The sequence below is a fragment of the Monodelphis domestica genome, chromosome 1, assembly GCF_027887165.1.
Source record: "Monodelphis domestica isolate mMonDom1 chromosome 1, mMonDom1.pri, whole genome shotgun sequence".
Classification (NCBI taxonomy): Eukaryota; Metazoa; Chordata; class Mammalia; order Didelphimorphia; family Didelphidae; genus Monodelphis; species Monodelphis domestica.
Genome location: NC_077227.1, coordinates 548,682,559 through 548,691,072, shown reverse-complemented (window position 1 = coordinate 548,691,072; position 8,514 = coordinate 548,682,559). Strand labels below are relative to the sequence as shown.

Sequence of the window (8,514 nt, the reverse complement as noted above, 5' to 3'; positions counted from 1 at the left end):
TAGGATTTTCTTGGCAATGATACTAAACTGCTTTGATAGTTCCTTCTCCAGCTCACTTGAGAGATGAAGAAATTGAGGTAAATAGGGTTAAGTGATGTGCCCAGGGTCATAGAACTAGTAAGTGTCTGGGGTTGAATTTGAACTCAGGAAAATGAGTCTTCATGATTCTAAACCCAGTGCTTTACCCATTGTGCCACCTAGTTGCCTCATCTACAGAACAGTTAGAAGATAATCTCAGAAAGGGAAACTCTAGAAGATACGACTTGGAGAAACCCTCAACAGGTGGTAGAACCTAAGCTGTTCTTGAAGGAACCCCCAAATGAATGGAGAAGAATATGAAAGATGTCTGGAAAGGTCTTAAGACCATGCTTTAGGGCTAGGAGAGATATTTAAGTCATCTAGTCTAACTTCTTCCTTTTATAGATGAGAAAACTAAAATACAGAGTGACTTGCCCAAGGTCCCACAGGTAAATCAATGTCAGAGCCAGGATTTAAACCTAGGTTCTCCAATTCTTTCCATGGTTGGAATCAAACGTAAACAGAAGTCTAAGGAATGTGATGCTAGACAATAGGAAACTGCCAACATTTTGTAAGCAGTCCTATAGCCTAGTTATTCATAAGGAAGATCATTCTGACAACTGGATATAGGATGGATTTGAAAGGCAGGGAGAAATGAAGTGAGGAGAAGCAGCAAGAAAGTTATTGCAGTAATCCAAGCTAAAGGAAATGAGGGTTTGAAGAGGGTTGTGTCAGGGAGATTAGAAAAGAGAGGACAAAATTTAGAGCTACCGAGGAGGAAAAACAGACAAGATTTGGTCAGATGAGGGAGGGGAGGGAGAGGTAGGAGCTAAAGGTAAATGGGATTTAGTGTTCAGTGATTCCTAGAAAGCAGGGACTGTAGCATTTTTGTATTTGTATCTCCAATGACTAGTATATGTGTATGTATGTGTGTGTGTGCGCAGATACACATATATACATAGAGACAAACATAAATGTGTATATGTGTTTAAATATAGACATATATGTATATATATATGCTTGTGTATGTGTTACTGTTCAGTCATTTCAATCAAGTCTGACTCTTTGTGTCCCTATTTGGAATTTTCTTGGAAAAAATACTGGAATGATCTGCAAATTCTTTCTCTAGTTAATTTTAGATGAGGAAATTAATGCAAATAAGGTGAAATGACCTGTCCACAGTCACACAACTAGTAAGTGTCTGAGGCTGGATTTGAAGTCAGGTTTTCTTGACTCTAAGCCCAGTGTTCTATCCACTGTGCCACCTAACTGAATATATATGTATACATGTGTGCATACATGTATGTGTATGTAAAATGTATGTTACCAGACCTATAATTTCATTATTATAGAAGCTTTTCCAATATGGAAGCTCCCTATACCTATGGAGATTGGCACCTATGAAACTTTCATTCTCAGAGAGTTGCCTGGAATACTGGGAGACTGTGACTTGTCCAGGGTCACAGAGACAATATATAGCTGAAGCAGGACTTGAATCCAGAACTTTATGACTTGAGGCCAGTTTCCTACTACACCACATAGCCTCTCATCACCTGACATTCTGTAGGCACTTATTAAATGCTTGTTGATTGAACCAAGTGGACTAGATTGGTAATAGCATTATCAGAAACAGGAAAGTCAGAAGAAGCAGGTTTAGAAGTGGGAAAGAACATGCATAGTTTGTGACATGTTAAGTATAAGCTATTGACTAGAAATTCAATTAGAAATGCAGGTAGTTGAGTAGGTGTGATAGAAAGGTTTCAGTTGAAGTCCTGGAAATGGGAGGTCCTGGTTCAAATCTGACCTCAGACACTTCCTAACTGTGAACCTGAGTAAATTACTTAATCCCTACTGCCTAGCCCTCATGGCTCTTCTGCCTTGGAACTGATACAAAGTTTTGATTCTAAGACAGAAAGAAGGTAAGAACTTTTTTAAAAATACGAGTTAATTGCATAGAGATAATGCATAAAGCCATACACTCAGATGAGATTGCCAAGGGGAAAAGTATAGAGGAAGGAGAAAAAAACTCAACATGAAGCCTTTGGGGATACATACATTTAGGTGGAATGAGGAAAAGAATCAGCCAAGGAGGTAAAGAGTAGGAGATTCAAAATAGGAGAAAAATCAGAAAAGTCAAAAGAAAGAAGAGTTTCAAGAAAGATGGCCAAATATGGTATTGTGGAAAGAGCATAGAATTTAAAAGTCAGAAGTTCTGGCTATTTATTTATATATAATATATTTATTATATTTATAAGAGAAAACAGAAAAACACATATTTACTATATGATTGCTAGTGAGTTATTTAATCTCATAGGATGACGAGTTTGATGGTACTTCAAACAGGGTTGGACCACTTCATTCCTTTAGACAGAACTCCATCTAAAAGGAAGCCAAGAGAGATTAAATAGTATCACCCAGATGGCTAGTAGCAAAGCAAGGATTTGAATCCACACCCTCTATTCTCTAATTCTGAATCCTGTGTTCTTTTCATTATACCACACTTCCTCTAGGGGTCACATTTCCCTTATTTGTAAAATAAGGAAAAATCATACTTGTACTGCCTCCCTTATAAGGTTATTATGAAGAAAGTACTTCATAAACTATAAAATGCTCTAAAAATGTAAACTCTGATGAGAAAGGCAGGTGTTTACCAGTGTCCAGGGCTATTGCAAAGGCCAAGAAGGAGGGGAACAGAAAATTCTACTGAACCTAGCAATTAGAGGGTCATTGGTGCCCTTTGAGAGAGAGAGAGAAGCATCGCTACAGAGATGGCAGAGGAGTCCAGATTGCAGGTATTGAGTGGCAGGTGGATGATGAGGAAGTACACAGAGGAATATAAAACTAGTCTTTCTAAAAGTTTGTAAGAGAAAAAAAGGGGAAATGGGATGGGAGCTTTGGTAATATTTAGTTCACAAGTCTGCAGAGTCTCACAAAGTATTTTCCTTAAATCCCTGTAAAGTAGATAGTTGCAGGATAATTACTCTCATTCTACTGATGAGAAAACTAAGGCCTCAAGAGCCTGAAGTCATACTGTTAGTGCCAGTATTGCGATCTGAACCCAAGTCTCCCTGTTCCAAATACAGGGCTTTTTTCTACCTGTCCACATGAAGGGAAGATTTTTTTGTGGGCAGAAGAGAATGAGCCACTGGAAAGGGGAGGGATTACAGACACAAGTGAAAGAGAGGATGAGGAAGAAGGAAATGACTGAAAAAAAAAAGCCCCCAAAGGATACGAAAGGAAGCAGAGGCACAATGGTAAAAAGGTAAAGTCTTGGCAAGGAGGAGAAATATCTCTCTTCTTCTGAGGTGGTAGAAAGCGGGTGAATTCATAGAAAGGTTAGGAGGAAGTGAGCATAAGGCTTACATACTAACTTACACCCGAAGTCCCTAGACTTATGCTAAAAATGACTTCCATAACCTCTCACATGGAGGACAACCTTCTTAGTAGACTGGGCTAGGCTGACCAACAAGAGTTAACTAGAAAATAGATGACTCCCTTCCTGGATCAATTGATCTCAAAGGAGGCTTTTAGGGTTGAGGGTTCATTTCCATAGAGATGCTGATAATGATGAATACCTACAGTAAACACACAGTGTCAGGACTACACTAGCACAATACTAGCAGCCACCTAGACAGTCTTATTTCAGGGGTTTTTGAAAGGTCCCTCCTGCCCTTAACAATCCCTCATTTATCTATTCACTGAGGACTCATATTCCTTTAACAGATCAGAATATTTGACTGTGAAATGAATAAGGTTTGAATTACAAATCCCTTTAGAAATATTGGGGAGTGAGATGTTATAATTGATTTAAATTGCTCCCAAAGGGGATTCACAACCACCACCGATCCTAAGCTTCAGGGCATCAGAGGCAGATGATGGTCTCTGAAGAGGATTCACATCCATCAGAGATTCTCAGCCTCAAGGTGTCAAAAGTACCAAAAGGTCTGTGCTTTTAGGGGCTCAGAGATAGGAAGTTGAGTGCCTGCTCCATCTTCAGGGTGTTTTATTTCCCACCATCTTGGAATGAAACTACAGGCTGACCAACCCTCTCTCTCCTCTCCAGAACAAGTTTGCCTCCACCTACTGCCTATATCCCAGCAGCCCATGGGTTTTGGAATGATGCTCAAGGAATTGGTACCCTAACCCAACCTTGACACCTTATACAGTTATTCCAGAACCCTGGAGGAGAGGGCCTGGAGCAACTGGATCTTCCCTCATGTTACTAAGCTTGGTAAATCCCCATATCTTGTTTCCTTTATCCCTATGATCTCACTGACATCTTCATAGAAAATAAAAATGTTTTCCTCCTAACTCTTCCTTACCACCAAAGTCTTCTCCATCCTCTGGAACCTCCTATTATGTTATATTATACTATATCATATCATATCATATTTATTATTAACAATAAGCTTTTTAAAGACTCCTGTTACCCTAAGTATCTTCATTTCACATTCTTTCTTTGGATGCTGAGGTCTGTGAAAGTCTGGTCTCTTCAAGGAGTCAGGGAGGCCATTCTCAGAATCATTATTGGATTGGCTTCCTTGCTGCCTGAGGCATGAAAAGCCCAGCTTAGAAGGAGTTGGGGTCAGTGGTTTTATAGGAACCCCTACTGCCCTTGTTGAATACCTTCCTGACCTAGAATGGCTGCTTGCTGTGGTGAATTCAGAGGCAGGGGGAACTATAAATAGTTATCTTTATAACTTTAGGAATTGTGTTCTTTTTATCCTTTGTCAGCAGTAAAGTTGTTTTTATTACATTTTATGGTCCATGATTACCTTATTGAATTCTAAGCCTGAGGCTGAATCACTAGACTGACTTGAATTGGGCCTGACCCAGGATATAAGGGAAGCTTGAATCCTTCTAAGAAATGCCTTGATCCCCTCCCTTCCCAATACTGGATGAACCTTCTTGCACACCCCCAGAATATTCAACCAAGGGTAGGTATGTTGTCACTTGTAGATCATTCCTTTGCCACCATCAAGCATCAGCCTCTTCACTGAAGTTCAACCATCCATCTGGTTCAGGTCCTTGTTGAAGATATCTACCAACTTCTAGGTCAATCTTCATCTTTCCTCAGATAAGGAGTCCCTGGCTCAGTCTTCTCTCTTAACCCTTCTTCTTGCACTCAGGGCCTTTCATATAAACTTCAAAGTTGTTGTCCCTCTACCAGTATCCCATTTCCCTATATATTCACATCACCTTCAGTCATTCTTAGGGAAGATCATACCATTGATTTCATAATCACCCATAACTATTCTGCCTCTATGATTCAGATCTCTGAACTTTATTTCTCTAATCACAGATTCCATCTTTCCATTATTCTCTCTGACATACTCCTTTCAAATTTATTTTTAGTGGATACAGCTGGGTGGCTCAGTGGATTGAGAGCCAGGCCAAGAGACAGGAGGTCCTAGGTTCAAATCTGGCCTCAGACACTTCCCAGCTGTGTGACCATGGGCAAGTCACTTCACCGCCATTGCCTAGCCCTTAACCACTCTTCTGTCTTGGAACCAATACCCAGGATTGATTCCAAGATGGAAGGTGAGGTTTTTTTTTAATTATTTTTAGTAAGCACTTAGTCCTGCTTGTTTGTTTGAGGGATTCTTCCTTTTTGTGATCCCTGTTTCCTATTCACCCAGTTCCTCATCCATATTCAAGCCCCATTTCTCTCTCACTTAGAGATTGTAACCCTATCTGCAACTGATGAATTTAGCAATTCTCTCCTCTTGCTTCTTTTTTATGTTAGTACTTTCTCCTTGTTAAATCCCTACCACAGGACACCCCTACCATCTGCCATCTTTGCTTCTACTAACATGCTGCAAAATATTGATAGAGGAAGCCATAAAACATACCCACTAAGGTCACTACAAATTTATTTTATCTCATTTCAAATGGGCCTTCACTCCTGCATGGAAAGCCTTTGATTTTTCCATGACTGACCCTCTATCACACTCCCCATAACAGCAATGTCAGTTCTTCTCATGTCTCTTGAGGCAACCAAGTCAACTTCTATATAATTTTTTAAAAAGCAATCATATCTCAAAACTTCTTCATTCCCCTACTCTAAACTTCAGAATCCCTCAGTATCCTCCCCTCTCTTCTCCTTTGCTCTGGACTCTGCTCTAGTCTTTGAAATTCTACTTATTGTCAAAGCAAAATATTCTACTTTTATCTCTAACCTTTATCCATACTGTCTCTTTTGTGGCCTTGCATCCATAATGATTCCTTCTCTTTCATTTTCTATCCCATATTGTCTACTGGGGCCCTCTTTCCTTCCTGTCAACCCAGGACCATAATAGTCAATCAATAAACGTAAATTAAGTGCTTATTATGTTCTAGGTACTGTGCTAAGCCTTCCTTAGTAATCCAAATATGAAAAAGAAAGATAGCCCCTATGCTTGAGAAGCTTACGATTTAAAATGGGAAAACAACTCACAAATGTAAGCCAGAAATTTGGGGCAGGTGGGTTGAGTCCCCATCTAGAGAGGATGAAGAAGTCAATAGAGTACAAACAGGTAGAAAATAAAGAGATGGCTGGACTGAGCCTCTCCTTAAATGAGATTTGGGAGTTCCTGCCTCTGTCTTTCAAATTAGAGGAAATGAAAGTGACATATGAATAAAGACTGATGGGATCTTTCACCCTGATGGGAGATTTCCTAGAATGGATGTTCCTTGGATAAGATGCCATATTGAATGAACCCAAAAGAATTCCTGAATTCCACCAAATGGGAGATAACCAGATGGCTGGTCTGAGCAGCCTTCTTAAATGGAGCTCTTGCTATTCACCTCACCTCCAAACTACTGCTCAGTCCCTTGCAAACTGGATTCTGACCCTATCACTGGGTTGAAACTGTTCTCTCCAAGTTTATAAATAATCCATTCATTGTTAAATCTAAAGACTTTTTCAATTCCTCCTTCTAATTGACCTTTCTGTAGCTTTTGACAAGTCAACCAATCCCTTTGCCTGGATCCTCTCTTTTGCCTTGAGGGCTCTCTTTTGTTTCTCTGCTTCCTGTTTCTTCTTTATCTCTCTTCCTAGATCATCATTTTGCTTCTGACCACTAACTGTGGATTCTCTCAAGGTTTTTTCCTGGGCAAGATTCTCTTCTTCCTCTCCACTCTGAATGAATTCACCAGCTCCTATGGACTTAATTATCATCAATCCTTCACAAATGACTGGAAATCTACATCTAGGCATAGTCTTCCTCCTGAACTTTAATCTCACCTTTCCTCTTACTTTTTGGTAGCCTCCATGTTATCTAATTTATCTACAACTCAAACTCATCATGTCTAAAACAAAATTTCTTTCTCCTCCCCAAACTATCCCACCTCAAAACATCCTTATTCATATCGAAATCATCACTATCCTTCTAGGTACCCAGAGCAGTAGCAGTAGATTCATCACTTTACCCCATATCCAATCAGTTGCTAAGTCTTTTTTTATTTCTGCATCTGTAATATCTCTCATCCATCCCCTTCTCTCCCCTCACATATGCTGCTGTAGGTCCTTCTTTTATTTTCCTATACTTATCATTTCAGCCCACTTGATTGACTAGTGGAGCCCAATTATCCTTCTCTCCTCTCTATGTCTTTGCACACATTTCCCCCCATCTGAAATGTACTCTCTCCTTGCCTATACTTTTTAGAGTGGTTAGCTTCCTTGGTCACTCAGTTCTGGTGTCACCCACTATAAGAAGCTTTTCTTGATTTCCTACCACCTAGCACATCTCTTCCTCCCTCCTGGAAGTGCTCTTTTCTTCCTTAAGTTATCTTGTATTCATATCACAGTCCACTGTGTCTGTCATGGAGAATTGGTGATTTCCACCCAAGAAGCAGACAAGCCAGTAAATGGCTAAATCAATGGGCCTTATACAGTGCATTTTAACTCACAAAAGGGAAAACAAGAGACCTAAATTGAGATACCCATGGGCATCAGGAGAGGGAGAATGGGATAAAGGTGTCAGTTACCAGAAACAAGGAAACAGCTGCATCTCTATAGAGGAAAGGATACAGATGGAATTTGGCCAACACTTTAGGTCTTTAGTAAAATGATCTTTAGACCAAAGGGAGAGGAGAGAGACTTGTGATCACACAAGAGATAGCATCTTTACCTGGCAGCACCTACATTATATCTTTTGACTTTCATCATTCATCATAGTTCACTTCATAGCCTTCTGGTTCATAGATTTCTTAGCCAGTACCTCATACCCATCAAGTCAATATGACACCCTCAATATGACCTCATCAGTAATGGAGATGGAATAACAGTTAAATGTGAAGATATGAATAGAATGCAAGACTTAGCAACTGATTGAACAGCCAAGTATTCAAATAACAGATTTGAAACCAACATTCCAAGTGGAGGATGGGGATCTCACCAAGTAAAATTATATGAGATTAACCATAGCTATGATTTAAATTCATTTTCCAATGAAGTAGGGGATATAGTACAATAAAATTTAGATGAAGATCACTTTGGAAATTATTTAAATCAAG

General features: G+C 39.6%; 1 long non-coding RNA gene across 1 annotated transcript; it reads right to left on the bottom strand.

Annotated features, from left to right (window-relative positions):
- Positions 1–2,237: 2,237 nt before the first annotated feature.
- Positions 2,238–8,308, bottom strand: LOC130456518 (uncharacterized). The gene is made up of 2 exons (XR_008915511.1): positions 8,130–8,308; positions 2,238–2,397 (listed from the first exon to the last, which is right to left on the bottom strand). It is a non-coding gene; the product is annotated as an uncharacterized LOC130456518 (long non-coding RNA).
- Positions 8,309–8,514: the final 206 nt, after the last annotated feature.